Source organism: Amblyomma mixtum, chromosome 2, assembly GCF_055824585.1.
Source record: "Amblyomma mixtum isolate Tamu chromosome 2, ASM5582458v1, whole genome shotgun sequence".
NCBI classification, from domain to species: domain Eukaryota; kingdom Metazoa; phylum Arthropoda; class Arachnida; order Ixodida; family Ixodidae; genus Amblyomma; species Amblyomma mixtum.
In genome coordinates, this window is record NC_143013.1 from 166,539,642 (window position 1) to 166,562,942 (window position 23,301).

Below are 23,301 nucleotides of genomic sequence, written 5' to 3' on the forward strand. Positions count from 1 at the left end.
CCGATCGAGTGTCCTCGCCTGCATAGGTACTGGAGACATCCAAACTGCCGAAGGCGTCATCGAGGGGTATACCCAGCTAGTCCTGGATCGAGGAGTCGCTCAAATCCGAAATGGCCATGCACAGGTGTTGCTAACCAACTTCACCGAAGAATACCGGCATCTAAACAAAGGTACGACGATCGCTTTCCTCGACGAGCTGGCAGAGATCAGAGGCATATTTGCACTACCCGACGAACCCGTAGAACCATCTGACCAAGGCCATCATCCAGCGTTTGATATCAAACCATCATTACCACGGAGCAGACAAGACCAAATACGCAGTCTTGTTCAAATGTACAGAGATTACTGCGCATCAGCATCGAATGTGCGACGAACCCGGCTTGCCAAGCACCGCATTGTCACAGACGAACACGCCCAACCACTGCCAGAGAGCCCCCAACGCGTATCGCCGCTAGAACGCCAAGCTATACACAAGCAAGTTGAGGAAATGCTTCGTGACGACGTCATCCAGCCATCGAAGAGCCCCTCAGCAGCACCAGTCGTCCTTGTGAAAAAGAAAGACGGCACCCTTCGCTTTTGCGTCGATTACCGCCGCCTGAACAGCATTACGAAGAATGATGTCTACCCCCTGCGCCGCATGGACGATACATTGGATCGGCTGTGCAAGGCTAAGTACTTCTCATCGATGGACCTGAAGAGCGGCTACTGGCTCATGTGGCCGCTCACGGACATCGCACGAGTGCTAGTGAACGCTCCAGTCGCGAGTGTCTGTGTGTATGTGTGCTCATTCGCGAGCAGGACGACGGTGTGAATGCAAGGGAACTGGGTACAGCCTACTAGCTTGGACTCCGTTTTACGGCGCACAGCAAGCATGCCACCGTGTGTATTTGAGTGAACATTTTGCGTGTTTTGTTGGTGCGCGTGTGTGTTTTGCGTCAGGTTTTGTTTGCCTGTGCTGACACGATATGTGACTGCTCCATGTACGTCGCCTTCGCGGCGATTTCATGAGTTGGACCAATCCCTTGTTGTTGTAATTCTAAAATTGCCATTTGGGCCCTTTGCAGAATCTTGGGAAGGGCGTGTAAGAGATCAGTAGTGCTTGCGGGGTCATTAGTACCGCTAATTCTTTTATTAGGACCCCGCCGCCGGCGTCTTCAATGAACCCCCGCCCCCTCCGGCGGGAGGGGATGGAGGAGGGCGCTCGAAGCGTAGTGTGACCTTTCGTGGAACGATGCGCGCGAGCGAAGGCGCCGGGCCCGATGCGCGCGAGCGAAGGCGCCGGGACCGGTCGGGCGTCCATCGCCCTTTGGGGCTGATTCGCGCCGGCTATTCAGTGAGCGGTGAGAGCCGCCGCAGGCTGATCGCCCCCCTTGTCTTGGCGGATACCAGATATGCGACACAAACTCGCGACGAACGTCTGGTTCGAAAAGTCTGCGGACCTTCTGCAAATTAAGCACTGCCAGACGGGACCGTGTCAGGGCGCAGTTGACGATGGGGGGGGGGGGGCAATGAAGATGAGGAATAGCCCGTGATTGCGCGGTTAGCCGGGAACAGCGAAGGCCTTAGTTGACGCTACTGAGCGGGTGTCGGTGAGGCGCCGACTGAACAGCCTTCGGAACGCTAAGTCGCCTTGGAACGCAGTTCCAAGTTCGCAGTGGCAGTTACAGTGGTAACTGCTCGTTTAAGCCCGATAATCCCTAAATTCGGGGCGACGCCAAAGTCGAGCGCCATCGGAGGAAACCGATCGCACGTGCTGGCACGACTGTGCGTTTGTGTTTGTTTTAATTTTTATTTTGCGGTGGAGAGGGTGGTGTACCCTACGGAAGCTGGAGGGCTGGCCTTGCTCTCAATAAACTAATCATATGAAAGAGTGTAAAATGATCGGAAGCTACCAAATGTGGGCCGGGACTTTAGCTCTTTAAAACCGGGCCTCGGAGGCGGAAAAAAGGTTCTGAGCTAAGGTCAGGTGCTATGCATCTTCGGCTATGCCGTGTAGGGGCCTCCCTTAGTGTTAGCCAGTTCCGCCTTTTGTTCTTTTCTCTTTTTGCCGTTTAATTTGTCTCCAGTGCCTAAATTTGTATGTGATGTAAATATCTGTGTATAAATCTTGGAGTATTTCCTTTATCCCTGCGTCTCAACTTGTCGCAAGACCGTCTCTGACGGAGCACCCCTGATGTGAAGAACCAGTTAACCAGTCTTGCTGTCTTAAAACCAGTCTTCCAGTTAAACAAACCGTCTCTGGTGGGGCAACCCTGCTGCGATGAAGATAGAGAACCTGAACTTTACTCAGTGCTCGCAGGCTTGAAGTGGCAAATTTGTCTAGTCTACTTAGATGACGTTGTTGTCTTCACCACGAGCTTTGAAGACCACCTCACAAGGCTTCGGATAGCGCTGGAAACAATCAAGTCTTCAGGCCTAACACTGAAACCAGAGAAGTGCCACTGCGCCTACGAGGAGCTGCTGTTCCTTGGTCACGTCGTAAGCAAGGGTGGAGTTCGCCCAGATCCTCAGAAGACGTCTGCGATCGCAGAGTTTCCACAGCCTAATGAGAAAAAAGCTATACGCAGATTTCTTGGATTGTGCGCTTATTACCGGCGATTCGTCAATAACTTCTCGCGCATCGCTGAGCCTTTGACCCAACTAACTAAAGCTGACGTGCCTTTTAAATGGGAAACCCCGCAAGTGGAAGCTTTCAAGGGGCTGAAGCGCCGCTTACAGTCCCCTCCTGTGCTTGGGCGCTTTGATGAAAATGCCAAAACCGAAATTCATACCGATGCAAGCAATGTGGGCTAAGGAGCGGTGCTCGTTAAGAAAAATGGTAGAGAGGAAAAAGTTATCGCGTACGCTAGCCGTTCACAGTCGAAAACCCAAGCAAACTTTTCGACGAGCGAGAAAGAATGTCTCGCCGTTATTTGAGCCACGTCGAAATTTCGCCCTTACCTGTACGGACGACCATTTAAGGTTGAGAGCGATAACTACGCTCTGTGCTGGCTAGCCAATTTGAAAGATCCCTACGGCCGCCTTGCTCGTTGGAGCCTGCGTCTTCAAGAATTCGCCATAACTATAGTCTACAAATCTGGCCGCAAGCATTCCGACGCACACTTCTTGTCGCGAACCCCAGTCGACGCAGCAAAGCGAAGAAGAAGACGATGACGCTTTCTTAGGACCGGTAAGTGCCAGCAGATTCGCGCAGCAGCAGCGCTCGGATCCTGAGTTGCAAAGCCTAGTTGATTACCTGAAAAGCCTGATGATCGTGTTTGAATATGAACGCCAATTCGCCGCCGTGGATTGAGTGAAAAGTTGCTTCCACGCTTATTTGGCCCGTACAGGGTTCTCTGTCGCATCGGTGACCTCGACTATGAAGTCATCTCCGACGGCACTACAGCATCTGAACGACGACGCACACGCCCGGAAGTCGTGCTAGTCGTACGGCTTAAACCTTACTATTAACGCTAATGGGCTCGATGTTTACATTCTCCGTATTTATTTTCATTTTTTAAGCATCGAGGCGACGCTTCTTTGAGAGGGGGATAATGCCACGTATCACTATAGTGGCCGTTCATTCGCGCTCAAGGCCGCAGGAAAGAGGTGTTATCATTCTTGTTTTTGACGCGAGAAGCGACCGGACTAATCTTGATTGATCACAGCCATGAAGGGCTGCATCTACGTTTTTCTAGACTACTGTAGACGATCTTGACCTGTTATCTCGAAGTTTCCTTGCTGGCTTTAAATTGAGCGATGCCGCGAGCGGCGTTCATACGTAGTTCATACCCGCCTCGACCGGTTTATGGAGGAGAACGAGCTGTAACTCTCCTCCATGACTGGATTTAAACCAAAACTTTCTACGCAGGATGTAATCAAACATGAAACTTCAGCTCAATCATCAGATTATTGAGGCAAAAACACGTGATACCAGAATAGTTCTCAGACTCGACCTGGAGAAGGCCTTTGATAATGCCAGACGTGATGCGATCTTGGAGAGCCTACACGAACTCGAGGTGGGAGCTCGCACGTTGAAGAGCTCGCACACTGGGCATGGCAGCATCGACAGAATGCGGAGCACTAATCCGTTTGTCTTCCTTGTGCAGCTATGTGGCCTTCTTGGGTGTTTCAACGTTGGCTGTCCGGACATCAGCGTGCTGAACCTCTCTGCGCATGTCCATCTTTCAACGCATCAAGACATCGATCAAGAAATACGCCCACCAGCATTGGAATCTTGGCATCAGTATCATCATTCTTCGGCAACACGCTCTGATTGCCAGGAACCTGGACTGCAGGGGGCATCACAGTGCACTCAAGCTATAAATGGGATTCACGCTCGTTTTGCAACCACTGGGCATGGCAGCATCGACAGAATGCGGAGCACTAATCCGTTTTTCTTCCTTGTGCAGCTATGTGGCCTTCTTGGGTGTTTCAACGTTGGCTGTCCGGACACCAGCGTGCTGAACCTCTCTGCGCATGTCCATCTTTCAACGCATCAAGACATCGATCAAGAAATACGCCCACCAGCATTGGAATCTTGGCATCCGTATCATCATTCTTCGGCAACACGCTCTGATTGCCAGGAACCTGGACTGCAGGGGGCATCACAGTGCACTCAAGCTATAAATGGGATTCACGCTCGTTTTGCAACCACTGGGCATGGCAGCATCGACAGAATGCGGAGCACTAATCCGTTTGTCTTCCTTGTGCAGGTGAGCAAAAAGTATGGAAAATGTTTTCGTTCTAATGACCTATTCCTGTTGGTGCTGCCGTGCCCTCGGCTTTGTTGCTTGCCACAGGCTTTCACATTGTGTCTGAGGAAATTATTATTGTTAGCCGGTGACATTGAATCGAACCCAGGCCCTGACATGACCCGAATTTTACAACAACTTAATGATATTGCAGTCGACATAAAAGATATAAAAGAGAACAGATTACTGAGCATAGAGAACAAATTAGATGCCCTGTCCAGGCTTGAGAGCCGAGTAACGTCCTGCCAAGAACAGGTTAGTTGTATGAGTACAACGATTGAAAGGCTTGAAGCAAGGCTTGAGCAGCTTGAAAATTATAGTAGGAGGTCAAATCTGATCATATATGGCATCCCAGAAACTGAAGAGGAAACAAATGAATCGCTTGAAGAAACCGTAAACAAAGATATTTTTCATGATATTTTAGGACTCGATCCTATCCCTATTGAGCGGATACATAGGTTAGGTAAACGGCAATTGACAAAACATGTCCTATATTCCTAAAGCTTTTAGACAGTAGGCATAAAACTGTGATACTCAAGAACGGAAAGAAGCTAAAGGGAAAAGATTATTCAATTGGCGAAGACTTTTCAAAGAACGTTCGTGAAATAAGAAAGAAACTATGGGATAGCGCGAAGCCGAACCGAGATAAAAAAGAAAGGGTTTCCTTGGTGTTTGATAAGTTATATATCAATAATATTCCTTACGTTTGGGACTGCGAAAAAAATGATAAAGTGAGGGCTCAAAAAAACGACGGGATCGGCGCAAGTCGGCCCGTGACGCGAAGTTGTACGCAGTTGCGAAACCGCTCACCGATAAAGTGAGTGGTTCATTTACCTCAGCTTCTTTCTTCACTAAGACAGATAGCTTGTCTTGCCATAGTAACACGGGCCAATCTAGTATAAAAAGCTTGAGAATAGTTAACATTAACGCACGCAGCGTTGCAAACAAGAAAGACTCGCTTGAACTTAAACTGCTGGAGTTCGACCCACACATATCAGTCCTGACGGAAACTTGGTTACATGAGGACTTAGCAGATGACCTGGTATTTCCTCCTCATTATAAAGTCGTTCGCAAGGACAGGACCTCAAGGGGTGGTGGCGTAGCCATTCTCTTAAAAGACTGTGTAGAATGCGACCTTGTATATGATGTTCCTGACCTTGAATGCCTTTGCATAAAAATTTCTTGCTGGGGTCATTCTTTCATCCTGTATGGTTGCTACAGGCCACCAGATGCCACACCCGACTATCTTATTAAGCTACAACATCACCTGTCTCATTTCCAAAATAAGAAAATACTGTTAATAGGTGACTTCAATCTGCCAGATGTGTGCTGGGACCGCTTACAAGGCGGTGCTAAGTCTGGGAGCAATGCAGACGCTCTGTTTGATGTCATGCTTACTCATGATTTAGCTCAAATTGTAAATCAACCTACTCGTGTACAAGGTTCATCTTCCTCTATACTAGACTTAGTTTTTGCTAGCCGTCAATATTCTATGCATACTGTATCGGTCGAAACAGGTATTTCAGACCATCACCTCGTAAGCGTATCGATAGATTTAGTTAAGTCCCCTTACCACAACAAAAAAGCCAGTCACGTACGTTGTTTCAAGGATTATTCTAGGGCTGATGATGCCGCAGTGATTGATCATATGGAAACTTGTTTATCGAGCTTCGATGATAATGATGATGTCTGCAAGCTGTGGGAGCGATTCGTCGAAGTGTGTCAATATTGTCTAAATGCCTTCGTTCCGAATAAACGCAAAAAAGTTCACAAACGCACACCTTGGATGACGCGGAAGATTATTCAACTGAAGCGAAAACTAAAAAGATATAAGAAAAAAAAATCACCAGTTAAGTCAGATTGAAACGCTTAAAAATAATCTTGAACGTGCGGTTCGTGAGTCAAAAGACTTGTACTTTAACACAACGTTACCCAGTTTTGTTAAAAATGACCCAAGTAAATTTTGGAACTTCCTGAGTGACAGCAAGAAACATATCTCAAAAATAACAGCGGAGGGAGATACTTTGACTGATCCGATTGACATTGCACGCCATTTTAATTCTTTTTTTCACAGCGTATTCTCTGAAGCAGGTGTACAAACTGTACAAAGCGCATCATATTTTCCTGTATCGGAGGTTGACTTTGTTAGCCTCCCTGGTGTATTTGCTTTGCTTTTAGAACTGAAACCTAAAACTTCTTCTGGTCCTGATAATTTACCAAATGTATTTTTGCGACGCTATGCCGAAACAATTGCGAAGTTTCTTTTTGTGTTGTTTAAAAAATCTCTGCTGTCATCAAAACTTCCGGTTGAATGGAAGACTGCTCGAGTTGTTCCCATCTTTAAAAAAGGTGACTGCACATTACTACAAAATTACCGTCCTATTTCTTTAACTTCCGCATGCTGTAAAATGCTCGAACATATTATTGCTAAACATATTAACAAATTTCTTGAAGAACACTCCATATTAAGCGACTTTCAGCATGGGTTTAGAAAGGGCTATTCTACAATAACACAATTAGTTACAATAGTACACACCTTTGCTAAAACACTGGATATGAATGGTCAAATAGACACCATATTTATGGATTTCAGGAAAGCATTTGATAAAGTTCACCACGAAAAACTCATTCAAAAACTAAAAAACATAAATCTTCCAGACATTTTAATATCGTGGATTCAAGATTACCTCACGAATAGAGTACAATTTGTTTCAGTCGATGGGTGCAGCTCCAGTTGTCTCCCAGTCACCTCTGGGGTGCCCCAAGGAAGCGTCTTGGGGCCTTTGCTTTTTCAGATTTACATCAATGATATTGTTAATGTGGTTACTCCAGGAACTCATATTCACTTGTTTGCTGATGATTGTGTCGTTTTCCGTCAAATTACGTGTACTAACGATCAAAACGAACTTGACCAGTGTCTTCGAAATGTTCTTGATTGGTGCAGCGAGTTTTCCATGGTTCTTAACACTGAAAAAACAGTTTCGATGCAAATAACGCATAAAAAGAACCCAATTAACCACGTGTATACACTCGGATCATCAACACTAAAGCAGGTTAATAGCTACAAATATCTAGGTGTAACAATCACAAGCCGTCTTTCCTGGAACTCACATATAGATAACATATGCTCCTCTGCATTTAAAAAGCTGTGTTTTCTGAGGCATAAACTAAGAAATTCACCTTCTCACGTAAAACTTCTAACGTATAACACTTACATCAGGCCAAAGCTTGAGTATGCTTCGGTTGTTTGGGACCCATTCACTAAACTTAACATATATAAATTAGAAAGGGTTCAAAGAAAAGCTGTTAGGTTTATATATTCCAAATTTAAAATCACCGACTCCCCCACTGACCTCATGGCGGCTAACAATATTGAAACACTTGAAACGCGAAGAGGAAAGTATCGCCTTGAGTTTCTTTATTCTTTACTTAACCATAAGTTTGCTTTGGATCCTTCACAGTACATATCCCCTTTAACCACACGTTATACCCGACATCATCACATTCACTCATTGACACCGTATTTTCCGAAAACTGACTGTTTTAAATATTCGTTTTTTCCACGGACAATATCCGATTGGAACCATGTTATGATATCTTAATAGTTTGCAATATTTGTCTCCTCATTTTTATGTATATTTCTTTTCATTGTGTTCTGTATCTTTTGAGTTTTAAGAATATATGCCTGTCCTGCTTGGACCCTGAAAAGGGTCTGCAGTATGTACTAAATAAAAAAAAATAAAATATCGGCGACTTCCTCTCTGGTAGAAATGCGTATTTCCAAGTAGGAAGTCTCTACTAGCATAACTTCCCCCTCGGCAACAAGGGCACTCCGCAGGAATCGGTCCTGTCACCCTTTCTCTTCAATGTTGCAATGCTGAAACTTCCATGCCAATTAGCGCTGATCCCGCAATTCTACCACTGTCTCTATGCGAATGATATCACCTTGTGAACCGCCGATGGCAGTGATGCCAAAATCGAGGGGAGACTCCAGCGTACCATCTATATCGTGGGGAACGATGTAGACCCCAGGTGGTTGCGGTGCTCTCCAGCCAAATCTGAATTTCTCATATTATACAAAACCAGATCCCTTGCGCAACCCCGAATACCCAAAATTAAAATCTTTGGCCTAATGCTACAGCACGGCTTCAATAGTGACGCAACCCCAGAGCTTCAGGGAACCGCGCAGCAAATTATGTGACTCGTTTGCCGCATATGTACTGGCCACTCGGGCATGGGGGAAGGAAATACTCTCTATTTCGTGCAAGCCTTTGTAATCAGCCGTATAGCTTACATATGCCCTTACCTACATTTCAAGTCAGCAGAAAAAGAGAAAGTGGAGGCCATAATCAGGAAATGCGTCAAACAGGCAGTATTTATGTATTTATGTAACCTATGAAATGATGGAGTGCATAATCCGACAAATCGGCTGACAAAGTTCACTACATGAAGAATGCATGACGGTAACGTGCAAGTGAATTTAAAGCTTATCGAGATGTCCAATGTCTTTTAAATATGTAAACAGAAAGTTCATTTCAAGTCTCTGTTGCCTAAGGCAGGCTAAGGGCCCTAAAACTTTTTCCATTGTTAGGGGCAGGGGGCAGAGCTTCTGCATGCAATGTTCATAGTACGCACGCTCGTTAGCATACGCAGGGCACTCAAGCAGGATATGTTCCATAGTTTCTATCGAGGCACAGTTGTCACAATGCGGACTGTTAATTTGTCCAAAACGATATCGCAAGCCGTTTGTATATGCAGCATTCAGACGAAGTCGGCGATAAAGTGTTTCCAGATGTCGAGGAATTCTGGATGAGAGTCTTGATCTAAGATGTGGGTCAATTGAGTGAAGAAATTGGCACTGATTTGTCGGCAAACTCCAAAGCCGATACGTTTCTTTGGAAGCAAAACTTTTAGCCATTTGCAACGCATCACATTTCGTGAAAAAAGCTCGAATGTACCTCCGATGTTGATGGCCCTTACGGGCCGCTTGAAGTTTATTATTAAATTCTGACAATACAAGATTGTGATGGCGCCGGAGCGAAAGGCGAGACTATACCCGCCTGACTAGGCTTCTGGCGCCACGAGCACAGCAGACAACAGTGCACAGAAAAATGTATACATCGATAAACATAATACACACATATACATACTTATATATACGATAGACACATTTATACATACAATAAATCAATGCAACTTAATAGGTATAAATAATGCAACTGATGAAATGAAGATACAGGAAGGCCAAAAGCAAAATGGGAATAAAAAGTCTTGCAACGCTTGAAATTGTATGTCAATCGAAAAAACAAACAGAAAATAGATTACAAAAAACAATAGTCAATTGTTGGAAAAATACAGTTTTGATTTCTTTCTGAATATGGAAATGGTTGAGGAATCTTGCATAATATCAAATAAAGCGTGCTCATTATTAAGTAAGTTAGGAATCTGCCACTGTAAAAGCTGATTGCCGTAGTTTGTTCTAGTTTTAGCCTTAATAAAGTTCCTAGCTCTTAAGGTGTAGTTAGTTGTGGTATTAATATATATAGAAAAAAGTTCTCACGACTACTTGTGAATTCTAAAAATGCTTTTTCGGATAACTTTTGTTTATATAGATTAGTGACACTCAAAATACTGTCCTGGTGAAAGTACTCAGAGGTATGTTCGTACATCGATAGGTTATGAATAATACGAAGACACTTTTTCTGCATTCGGAATAGAGTTTCCAAGTTAGCCCTAGAAGTGACGCCCCAGATAAGTAGACAATAGATAAGTAGACAATAGCTTCATCTGCTTTTTTATTAGCCAGAATGCCACAGTGAGCAAGTACCCACTGAAATATTCTGCAGTGCCTGCGGCAATAGCTAAATGATGTAGATACCCGATGTCCAGGGAAACTGGCTGGTGATCCGTTTTTTTCAGAAGGTTGGCCAGGATCTACAGAGATGCTTTTGAATCGGTGGAGTGCTGGAAGATAATTAGTGGGATGGACACTAATTACCTCCCCATTTTAACTTGGAACTGCCGCGGCTTCTGGGCCAAGCACGCACCTCTGCAACTTCTGCTTCCCACCATAACACACACCCCCACATACTTCTTCTCCAGGAGATTCCACACCGGGAAACCTTCCCCAGCTACACATCTACACACTCGGATACCACTAACACACCAACGGCGTCAACACTCATCCACCGCAGCCTCACCTACAAAACTCGTCACATCACGTATCAGACGCTCTGCGTGATCACAGAACTTATACATCACGCACATTCATTGCCTTCTATATTTATAGCAAACATATACCACCTCCCGTCCCTGCCGATGGCCTCGATAGAATAACCTGTGCGAAAGTTAGACGATCTAGCGGAGAAACATCCCCTACTCATCGGTGGGGATTTCTACAGTCAGCATACTGACCGCGGATACACAACCACGCAGGTCGCAGGCTCTGGCTGTCTGGCAGAACCTCCAACTCACTGTGCCTAACACGTTTCAGACGCCTATGCTGATCGGCAACAGTGTCAGCATGGATACCAGTCCGGACCTGACGCTGAGCCGCTGCATCCGCGGCGTTACCTGGTACAGAACACAACATACACTGGGCAGTGATCATTACATTATACAAATCATTGTCTCGTACAAGCCACCCCGTCACGCAAATTCAACAGACAAATTCATTAACTGCGGTGCCGTTCGCGCTGCACGCACCACTCTCCCAGACACTCCCATCGCAGACATCGACGCATGGGTGCAGTCACTCAAGTATGACGTTCACCACAAAACGCGACACATTGAAACTACAACCGAAATCCCTACCCTCGACAAACGCCTAGCCTACCTCTGGGTTGCTTATCACAGCCTCCTGGAACGCTGCAAGGGCAACGAGCACAAGAGAACGCTAAAAAGCGGCCAGCCGCGCTGTAGACACAAATCCAACAGCAATCTGAGGAGCTCTGCCGGTCAAACTGGAGACAGACATGTGACGGCATTTCCGCAAACCTGTCCAGCAAACGCGCATGGCAACTCCTCCGACACATCATTGACCCCACACGCACCAAATCAGCAACACAACAGCACGTGACACCCCTCACAAATGAACGCATTGACAATCTCGACCCCCTCCTAGACAGATTTTAAACCATGTACACCTCTCCAGGTTCCCCCACATCTCTACCCTACTACACAGGACAAGAAGAAACCCTCACTCGACACCGACATCACGGAGATGGAAGTCAGAGCGGCCCTCCTGATTCTCCGCGCCAACTCCGCACTTGGTGCAGACCAAATCACAAACTCCATGCACCTTGATTGGATGACTAATCGATGACCCACATTACGAAATACTTCAACCAGTGCTAGAGGGAGGGCAACCCCCCGCAGTCCTGGCGCCATGAGAAGGTAATATTCATAATTAAACCCACGAAACCACTTACACTCCAAAACCTTCGCCCGATTTCGCTAACCTCATGGCTCGGGAATCTCCTCGAGCATGTTCTGTTAGCGAGACTCACAAGTCACATGGTGGACAACAATCTTTACCCGCATTGCATGGTGGAATTTCGCACCCATCTATCCGCACAGGACGTCATGCTGCAACTCACACACAACATGTTCGACCCGCTTCTTCCAGGTCACACCAAGGCAGTCTCAGCGTTGGATCTCTCCAAAGCTTTTGATCGCATTGGACATCAGGCGATCATGACTGCTCTATCCCCATTGAATGTGGGTGTGCGCACGCACGGCTACATTCAAGCATTCCTCAGTGACTGCACGGCTGAGATCCACTTCGAGCAGCCGCGGTGGCTCAATGGTTATGGTGCTCGGCTGCTGACCCAAAAGGCGCGGGTTCGATCCCGGCCGCGGCGGTTCCATTTCTTTGGAGGAGAAATTCTAGAGGCCGTGTACTGTGCGATGTCAGTGCACGTTAAAGAACCCCAGGTGGTCGAAATTTCCGGAGCCCTCCACTACGGCATCTCTCACAGCCTTAGTCGCTTTGGGACGTTAAACCCCATAAACCAAACCAAACCAGATACACTTCGGCCCTCTGTCTTCCACCTCCTTCACGCTTCAGAGCATCGGCACCCCTGAAGGGTTCATCCTCTCCCCCTTTTTGTTTAACATTACCCTCATCCCCCTCGCCCTAAAATTGGCAACTATTCCCCACATAAAACACACTCTTTCTGCCGACGATATCACCCTGTGGACCACCCACCGCAGTGACGGCGGCATAAAGAACACCTTACAGGAATCTGATACCCTCACCCAAAATTACGCACGGACCATCGGACTGCCTTGCTCCCCAGAGAAGTCCGAACTACTCCTCATCCGGCCTAAGAAGCACTCTTTCCACGTTCCCCCATTCCAATTGAACTGAATAGTGGCCCTGTACGTGAGGTTTACACCCTCTGTGTATTGGGCTTGCACATCCAGAACTATGGCAAAAACACCGCCATCTTCAAGAAACTTAAGAAAGTTGTAGGCTCAATATCGCACCTCATTCGCAGGGTTTCGGGACATCATAGAGGCATGAAGGAGTGCGACCTATGTCGCCGCATTCATGCCTTTCTCCTCAGCCGTGTGTTTTACACAACTATCAAACATGTCATAAACGCTTTGGATGCCTTGATTCGCAAGGCATTCAAGGTAGCACTTCATCTTCCGCTCAACACACCCATAGACAGACTACTGTGCCTGGGCCTCCACAACACGATGAGGTAACTGGCGGAAGCCCACCGACAGGCCCAATACATCAAGCTCACACCAACCACCACAGGCCGGCATATCCCGGACTCCCTCGGAATTAGAATACCGGGAAACGACCCAACCCTCCTCGCCATCCCACGGCCTCTTCACCGGGAGCTCCTCATCGAAGCGCTCCCGAGGAATATGCACCCGTGACACCATGAGCAGCGGCGCAGAGCCCGTGTGAAGGCACGCCATCGAGCGTACGGCTCCGAGCCGGACGCCGTATGAGTACACGCTGCCTGCACGGGTGATGAAGCGACAGCAGCTGTGGTGGACTCCTCTTCATCCACCTTCCTCACACTACCTTTGCCTGCAGACGCCTCCCCAGAGGCTGCAGAGAAAGCCGCCATTGCACTTTCTATCACTCGCACGGAAGCCCGGTATATTTTAAGTGACTCGAAAACTGCGATTCTAAATTTTGCTCGAGGCCGAGTTCATGTCCCTGCTTTTGACCTACTGGACTCGGCCGAAGCACCCCCGCCCAGTCAAGTGGAGCTGATATGGGTGCCTACGCGCTCCGAGAATCCCGAAAACGAGGCCGCCAATCTTTTAGCCCGAGGTTCTTTAAATCGGGATCAGGTGGAGTCGGATCGGAGATTCACGAAGGAGCGCACACAGTCATTCAGGGAGCTGACGCAGGCCTACAGAGCCTCAGGCCAGCTCTACCACCCGCTTCACCCCTCCCTGGATAACAAAGCATCAACACTCTGGCGCAGACTATAGACACACTCTCTCCCTTCGCCCCTTATCCTAGCCCACTATCATTCCTCCTTCCCCACTACTGCTTGCGGGATATGGCCAGAACCCTTCGCCACTTCCCTCCACACCCTTTCTCTCTGTCCGGCGGACCCTCCCCAGCGGGACCTAGAGACCGTCAAGACCTAGGAGAACTGGGAGACCCTGCTGCGCTCGGAGGGCCCGGCCGTGCAGACCATCGCCACCAGCCGGGCTGCTAGTGTTATGGACCTTAGGAGCATAAACACTTGAGTGCAGTGGGGTCGTGCGGGGACTATGGGGCGTGCGCCAAATTCCTCTTCCAATAAAGTTTTTCTCTCTCTCTCCTCTAGGCCAGCCTCAGCATGTCCCCATTGTTTCGTCGGAAAGGACACCTGACCCTAATCAAGGACTGGGACAAGTTTCGTTGCCTACGTGCTCAGAACGCCCTTACCCGGATTAATAACCTGGGCGAGTGGATCTCTAACCTCGAGGCAGATGTCTCTGCTACTACTAGAGAATCAGCTACCACGGCTGATCAACCAAATATAGACAGCCGTCTCCTCCACTTATGGCAGGCCTGGGAAAGCATGCAAATCCACTTGAAAAAACATCGCCACAATAGAACGATTCGGCATCGAGTAGCTCAGATAGAGAAACAGACTGAGGCGCACATTATCGCACTACCCAGCAATAGGGTCAAGTTTGTGACAACATGCGTGGACAGCTCTGGCTAACCCGCACCTGGCACCTTCTCCTATACCTTCTAGACGTAGACGGTTGCCAAACATCCCAACGAGACAGCATTTCCCGCATAGTCCATCAACACCCAGGCTCAGACCAGAATCTTCTCGGTGAACTTCGTCTCCGCTATCTCACTACTGCTTCCTCGGACCCTCTCCCTTCTACTTGGGCATTGCCAACCCTGCCGTCGATGCGGAGAATTAGTAGGCTGAGGTAAGATTCGCTCTGACTCAGCTCCGCCCTAACTCTGCTCCAGAACCGGATGGCATTTCCAACAAAACTCTCCGTAATTTAGATGACCCCTCCCTTGAGGCCCTCGCTGCTTTATGAATGATTGCTGGAGAGAGGGCGAAATTCCCGCAGCATGGAAACATGCACGCGTGACTTTCATACCGAAGGCAGGGAAACGACTATCTCTCGAACAACTCCGCCCCATCTCCCTCACTTCCTGGGCTGGGAAATTGATGGAGCACGTCATTCACAATCGTTTGTATCATTGTGTTAAAGATTACCATCTCCTACCTCCACCACGATTGGCTTCCACTCAAATCACTCTACGCAAGACATTATGCTCCAGCTTTCACGGGAGATACTGTGCCCCTCTACTAGAGCGGGCACAAAGGCTATTCTAGGGCTTGATTTAGCTAAAGTATTTGACAGCGTCTCGCACGGAGCTATTTTTGCTAACCTCTCCCTACGAAATCCTGGTCACCGTACCTACGAGTATATACGCACTTTCCTCTCCGGTCGTACAGCTGGACTCAGCTTTTGCTCTCTCCTCTCAGACCCTTTAGCCCTCCGTTGCAATGGCACCCTCCAGGGACCTATTCTCTCCTCATTTCTTATCAACGTTGCCTTGCTCACGCTACCTTCTAAATTAGACGCTACCCCCCGGCTATCCCATACCTTGTACGCAGACGACATTACCCTCAGGCGTTCAACAGGCAACAATGCTGAGGTTGAATACCCACTTCAACAAGCGGTCGATGTCAATGACTGCCATGTAGCCAGAGCCAACCTCTCGTTTCCCCCTCAGAAATCCGAGCTGCTACTTTCCGTGGTCAACCCGGCCTTCACGGCCATCCTCCCATCTGCATTACTACCATAGGGCAGCCCATACGCGAAGTATCTACCATTGGGGTACTGGGGCTCCTTGTCCAGAGCAATCACGAAAACACCGACACTCTGGCTAAAACTACAGTCTCTGTCTCGCAGACCATTCGACTAATTCGTCGCATTGCGAATAAACATAGGGGCACGCAAGAGGCTGACCGCCGACGTCTTGTTCAGGCATTTATTATCAGTCGCCTCACATATACCCTGCCTTACCTCCATCTTAGCTGCTAGGAACGGGACCGCGTTGCCTCTCTTATTAGACAGGCATACAAGACGCCTATTCATCTCCCCTACCGGACCCCCACGTATACACTACTGGCATTAGGGGTCTACAACACTGTGACGGAGCTCTCGGAAGCTCATCTCACATCTCAGTACGAGCGTGTGACCCATACCTCCACGGGACGTCACATACTCGACAAGCTTGGAATACGCTTCGAAACGACCGTCACCGCCAAGGCCCAGATTCCGCACCATATACACAGTAACCTTACCGTTACCCCTCTTCCTAAAAACATGCGCCCAGAGTATCATGTCGCTCGCCGCAAGGACAGGGCTAAAGCTCTGCCCAAAAAGTACTTTAAATATCGATCCGCGGTCTAGGTCGACGCCACCGAATATCCGTCCACCGCACCCCCCCCCCCCCTGACTCCAGCTTTTTCGCTCGCGGGTGTAAACTACTGTGAACGGCCGCTGGTTGCGTGCTCCATTCCCGTCACATCGCCTGAAGAGGCCTAGGAGGCGGCGATAGCTTTGGCGATGGTCTCCACCTCGGCAGAAACCATTTTCAGCGACTCCAATCTGCGATTCGTAATTTCGCCAAATGCCGGGTCTCCTCTATCACCCTTTCTCTACACTCCACCAATTTAGTCCAATCCGATTGATCTGGGTCCCTGCGGTCTCATCCCATCCAGGGAACGAGGCTGCCCACAATTATGCCCGAGGATTCTTCGACCGGGATGTGGTGTCGCCCGTCCTGCGGACAGCGATAGTTCGTATGGTTGCATTTCATGATAGAACCATGCACTACCGCTTATGTAGACTTCTATATCCCCCCGCACATAGTTCTCTCACCAAACCCCAAGAGGTTGCGTGGAGGCAACTCCAAACCAACGCATTCCCCAACCCCGCGATATTTGCTCGCACATACCCTGGGGTCTACTCCCCTCCTTGTCAACGATGTCGCCAACACGACACTCTAATCCACATACTCTGGGCTTTCCTTCGGGACACCCCTCCTCGAGGTTTGCAGCTCTCGAATCCAGACCAGCGCGAGGCCGCATTGCTTACTTCTGACTCGTAAATGGATCCGGGTTGTTACAAGGGCCCTAGAAGTCGCCGAACGACACGGGCTTATGGCCAATTAATGGGGCTCTAACCCCACATCGTCGGCTACATATGTCGGCGGAAATAAAGTATGTCCTCCTGCTCGCAGCTTAAAGGGTGTCCACTGCTGGTTACAACGGAGACAGGCGACGGTGAGGGCGCGAAACGAAGAAACGGGCGACAAAGGGCTGCGCTATAAAATAAGAAGTTATCGATAATTGTACATATATGTCTTGCTTGAATTCTTTGCCTCAATTTATCGAAAAGCTCAAACAGCTGATGGGCTGCGCTCAAATTTCGTTTTAGGGAGTAACATAATTTTGGGCAATTTTTTGAAATATCAGTGCTGTGATGAAAATGCTGAAAAACCTAAAAACGTTTGTACCAATCAAATTTAGCTTTTTAATGATTCAGAACTGTCTGACCGCAGGGCCCATGCAAAGGAGGCTGTCGAATTTCGACATTCGGCAGTAAACAAAATGATTGCGGGCCACCTACGAGGCGCAGGGGCCGGGATGATGGACGCATGGCACACACCAAGCAGTAAACATATGGATTGATTGAAACTTGGTTCAGCGCGAAAGACGAACACAAACAAAGGAAACGACACACACGGAGAACCAAGTTTCAACTATGTCCCACCAACTAGCCCAGCACGAAGTTTTCCTAAAATATGGATTGACTCCGCAGGAGAGCAAATGTTGCTATATGTCGTATCCTGCCTTAATCGCGCAGTCCTACCTGCTCATCGAAATTAAATCCATCCACAGTAAGTTCATATGGTCAGTCAGAAGTACACGCATTGGCGCCCCCACTTCATCCCACATTTTTGCTGCATTGGAAATGGAGTGTCATGTTAGTGCTCTGGTACCTAATTTTCGGAGGTACACTGCTTAACTGCAATTTATTCCTCATGAGACAGTTTACTAGTTTACTAGGTTAGTCTACAGTTTACTAGGCACTGAATGAGAGTTAAATTATTGCGGTAGATATCTAAACTTTTTTCGGTTCATTCGCAGGCAGGTTGAATACGGGCACCCTGTGAAACAGAAGAACTTGCTTTGGGGCTAGTTGGTTCATGATTGAAGTTCAGAATGGCGCAAAAGACACACACACAGGAAAAAAGGGGATGACACAAAGAGCGCCTCTTTGTGACGATGGTGAAAACAAGAAAAACCATTTGAAGAAGCTTTTCTACCTCTCGGTTTCAATATTCCGGAGTGTTGCTTTAAAGACACACAATGGCATGCTGTGTGCTGGCGAATCCCAAATTCGTATTAAATTGTGAATGCATGTTTTCAACCTAGTTTCAGCAGCTCTGTTGTTCTCGAACATCTGGATGCAGATAAGGAGGAGTCAGCGCGCAGCGAGCGCTCGTACTTGGAGAAAGCAATATCACATTGCGGAACAACATTTCTAAAGTAGGCTGCAAGGACTCGCTTCCACCCGAAGGGTTAATGAGCACAAGCGGAGCAAACACTTGATGAAGTTGGCCGTGTAGGAAATTGGTAAAAATCCCTGTTTTGAATTGGACACATCATCAAGCAATTACCTCTGATATGAATGACCAATTAAAGCGAGGTAATATAGTGCTGAGCTGTCATAATTGGGCAAAGAAAGCTCGCTTGAGAAAATGATCATTGTATAGCACCTTCCAAGCGTATCCAAAATGCGAATTAAGTTGAAAGGTAGCTAAATGACACAATTTTGAAAGGGTCTGTAGGCACTTTACTCAGATAGGTCTGTATTAGTATCCACTTCAAATTATTACTTCGTATTCAGGCATGCAGTAAAGATTGCTGTGCAATCAGTGCGGCTCTTTTGAGACGGGTTCGCAGGCGGAAGCGTAATATTCGTCATGCGCATCTGGTTAGTGCGCACCAACCATTTTAAAATCTTCACAGCATAGATGTCAATTAACAGTTCACTTGTACGCTGATACACAGCAAGATTCAGAGTCACTGTACTTGTTGCATGCATGCGGTTAATATGTAAAGCACAAGTCATTTTTCATACCTCTCCGCCTTGCTTCTAAATCCTGAGTTGGATTACAATTTCTGGAGGCGGAGCTCCCATTTTTCAGGGATTGCTGTATATATGGATTTTTATGCACTAGTCTCGATGTCTTTATTGAACCCCAGGAGTAAAGAATGGCTTTGTTTCGTTAATATCCGAAATTTCAAAGGTGACAGATGACCTGAATGAAAAAAACAACTTTCAGTTGCAGTAACAACTTTCTACATCGTGGTACATCAAAAAGGGAGTGTATTACGAGATTGTAATTCCCAAGAGTTTATTGTTTTTTCTTTAAAAGTATTTTCAACGCAGCATTGTCCAGACAAATATCACGAGCGGAAAAAGCATCGCATAATGATGCTGTCACTACCGCATACCAGCTGCACCCCTCCAAGGGGCACAGGGAATCCGAAAGACATCTTTAAAGAAACACAAACCTCTTTGCGCGCTTTAAAATTACCAAGACGTTGGATAGAACGGCTCTCCCATCAAAATTGCTTCACAAATTTTTGTATGAGGTCTGAGTATTGTACACGTCACGCAAAGCATAATCATGTTGAAGCAACAAAAATAAAAAGCACACCGGTGTAGTTGGCAGTTAACCCAGCCACGTCACAGTGAAGAACGGCATGCCGCAAGCTGAACTGCTACAAGCTGCAATGAATTACTTAGCTCAGCAGTATTCACAAGACAAATTTTCACTAATGGTTCATCTTCTCACGACTCCTCATCACGCCGTCTATATGTGCCCTCACAAGGCGAAATGCTTCTAGGTCATCTACAGCCTAGGACATGCTCCACCACAGCAGAGCTATACGAAATGAAAGAAGCTGTCTCCTATATCTTGCGCCATAACTCAGGACGCTGGGTAACCTTCACGGACTCGCAAGGACCGCGGCAAACCTTGTCCTACCTAGTGAAGAGAACAAGTCACCAGCCCATTTTTCATGACATTGGATACCTGCATGACCTGGCTCTTGCTGAAGACCACAGTGTAATTTTTCAGTGGATTCCAGCTCACCGCGGCATCACGGAGAAGGAGAGAGCAGCCGAAGTGGCCCGCAAAGGTCTACAGCACCGTAACTACAAGCACATCTTCTTCATACCGCAGATGCGTTCCAGCTTCCCAAACGACATACCCAGGATGAAAGGAACCGTCTCTGGAACTCGCGAAGCCATCATTGCTCCTTTCACCATTCTATCCACCCACAGACAAGACTACCACTCGGGTTTCCGCGTCGCCTGGAACCAATTTGTTCTCGCCTTCGCCTCAATGTTCCATTTGCGAAAACTCTACGATACCGCTTCAAGCAAGCTGACAGTCCGCATTGTGACATCTGCAGCTCAGTTGAGACTGTGCTTCATATTCTCTTCGCATGTGAAGCGTACGCCCACGAAAGTTCGCACTATGAACAATGCATGCAGTCCGTCACCCAAATGCCACTCACAGCAGACTCTATATTAGTTCATTTAGGCTGCTACAGACAGTAGCGGCGTTTAATTATATCCTTATTTCGCTATATAGACGCTATTGGTGTTTTCGACAAACTCTAAATAGCCGAACATTTGGTCACCCCTTTGCACATGCACGCAACTTGACTTCGGTCTCATCCAAAGAAACCATCATGCAGTGAACTACTGCGCTGCAACCCTCTGAATGACCGCACTCTTTTCTACCACCTTTCTTTCAACTTTACTGCCATATTCTCTCCCCCTACGCTGAGTAGCATGCCAGCAAATATTCGCGCCGGCTTTGATCTTTGCTTTTCTCTCTTTCCAGCCACGTCTTAATGTTGCATTTAAGAACAGTCTAAGTTCCCGTTTCTAGCAAGCTGACAGTTCATATTGTGAGGACTGCGGCTAAATTGAGAATGTACGTTATATTCTCTACGACTGTCCAGAGTGCGCCCACGAACGTTCGCACTATGAACAATGCATGCAGTCCATCACGCAAGTGCCACTCACAGCGGACTCTATATTAGGTAATTTAGGCTGCTACAGCCAGAAACGACATGCAGTGATTTTTTAATTTGCCTATTTAGACGCTATCTGTGTTTTCGACAAACTCTAAACTGCCCGAACGCTTGACCACCCCGCTGTACATGCACAGAATTTGGCTTTGGTCTCATTCCAAGAAGCCATCATGAAGTGAACTTTTGCGTTACAACCCTCCTCAGTGATTGCGAACATTATAGCACCCTTCTTTTATCACAAAGTACAGGTGCGGACAAAAGTAAACGGAGCACGCAACTGTCTTGAAATCTTTTTCACACGTCACCTAATTGAAATTTCCAGCAGTGGTGCGCGCATGCTGGTAGCGGAGGTTGGTGGGCTTTCTGGTAGGCAAACAACGCTTCTACTTTACCAATGCAGAAAGAGTGATTTCACTTCGAACGCAATAGCGTGCTCCGTTTACTCATATCCGCGCCTGTACTTATTCCCTACCCGGTGCACAGTAGCATGTCAGCGAATATCCAAGCCAACTAAAACTGGTTTTCATTAAACACACTCGTTAACAGCAGTGACAAATATGCGTCAAGTGTTTCCAGATTAGTAACAGTGGCAGAAGTAGTGGTGAAGCAGTGGTGAAGGGCTGAAAATGGGGTTCGCACCTACTCACAAGAAGAATCCAGACAGGTGTGCCAGCAGACGACTGAGCTTAACGGAAGGGCGTGTGATACTAATGCGCCACCCTCTATTTGGAAGCGGAAGAGAAAAATGAAAGAACTTGAGGACTTAGCTAAATTTTCGATGACGCGCACTGTTGATTTCGCTCCTCAAAGGCCTCTTTCATCATGTAAATAGTTCATTTTCACTGTATTCTGAAATGTGCGCCGGTGCGGGTTAATCATTATGGTTCCCGCAAACCATTGACAGATGACGCCTTTGGCCGCCGTACCACTCGAAGCGAGTTGCGTGGAATAAAGACTCAGCTATAGCCAAGGTCGAGAATTCCCCTAAGCAGCCGTTATCTAGCCGATAAGCTTGCGAACAGAACGTTTTCCAGAGTTTGGTATGAAGATATGGATGTCTGGATGAAGTATTATAGCGTATCAGCAAGTTCAACCACTGGGACCAAACAATGCTACTAGTCAAGAATAACTTCGATCTGCAAGGCGTACCGTTTGTTTTCGCGGCCCCAAAAGACCCGCTTTCAACGCGGAGCAGTTTGTGGATAAAATCAAGTGCTTTGGTTTTCTTAGAAACAAAGATCTAAAAGAGGGGCATCATGCTTGACAGGTTGAGATGCCTCAGTAAACTTGCACGAGTTCGCCAGCATCGTTATCAGGCCTGTGTTGGAAGAAGAAAATTTTGGAGTGTTCTATATGGAGAGAGAAATTATCTTTTTATTGCAATTAAGATTAGGCTAGCCTCGTCATCTGGCGTTAATAATATATGCGTTACGTTTGAAGGACTGCACACCTAGCAGTTTCCAGAAAAGGTTTATAGCACCGAAACACAAAGGAAACGAGAAGGGACAGACGCAACTTGCAACTGTTTATTCACAGCGAATGCGAACGAATATAAGGCAAGCAAACAAGAGGGGTAGCAAGAACCACACATGCGCGCGAGAGTTGCACAAAAATTGAAGAAAAAGCCGAAGTGAGCCCCACAGGTGTCTCACCTCTGTGTATCTAAAAAAGCAGTTTAATTCTTGCATATGGTAATCAATGGGGTACTAAAACAATCACTACCATTGCTTCTGATATAGAAAGCCGCAACAGTTCACGGGCTGTCTGGGCCTTACTTCTGTTTAAAACCTTTGTTTCTTTCAGCCTTGCTGCACACTTAATCTTTCTTTCTTCACCGCAGGCTTTACAGTGATGGGGCAAATGTGAACCAGTGACATTTTGTAAATCCAAAATATATTCTGTTAATCGGTCGTCAATACAGCGGACGGTTTGACCGA

At 47.2% G+C, this 23,301-nt stretch overlaps 1 pseudogene; it reads left to right on the top strand.

Moving 5' to 3' along the window:
- Positions 1-5,554, top strand: part of LOC149361490 (uncharacterized) — a 32,146-nt pseudogene extending 26,592 nt beyond the window's left edge.
- Positions 5,555-23,301: the final 17,747 nt, after the last annotated feature.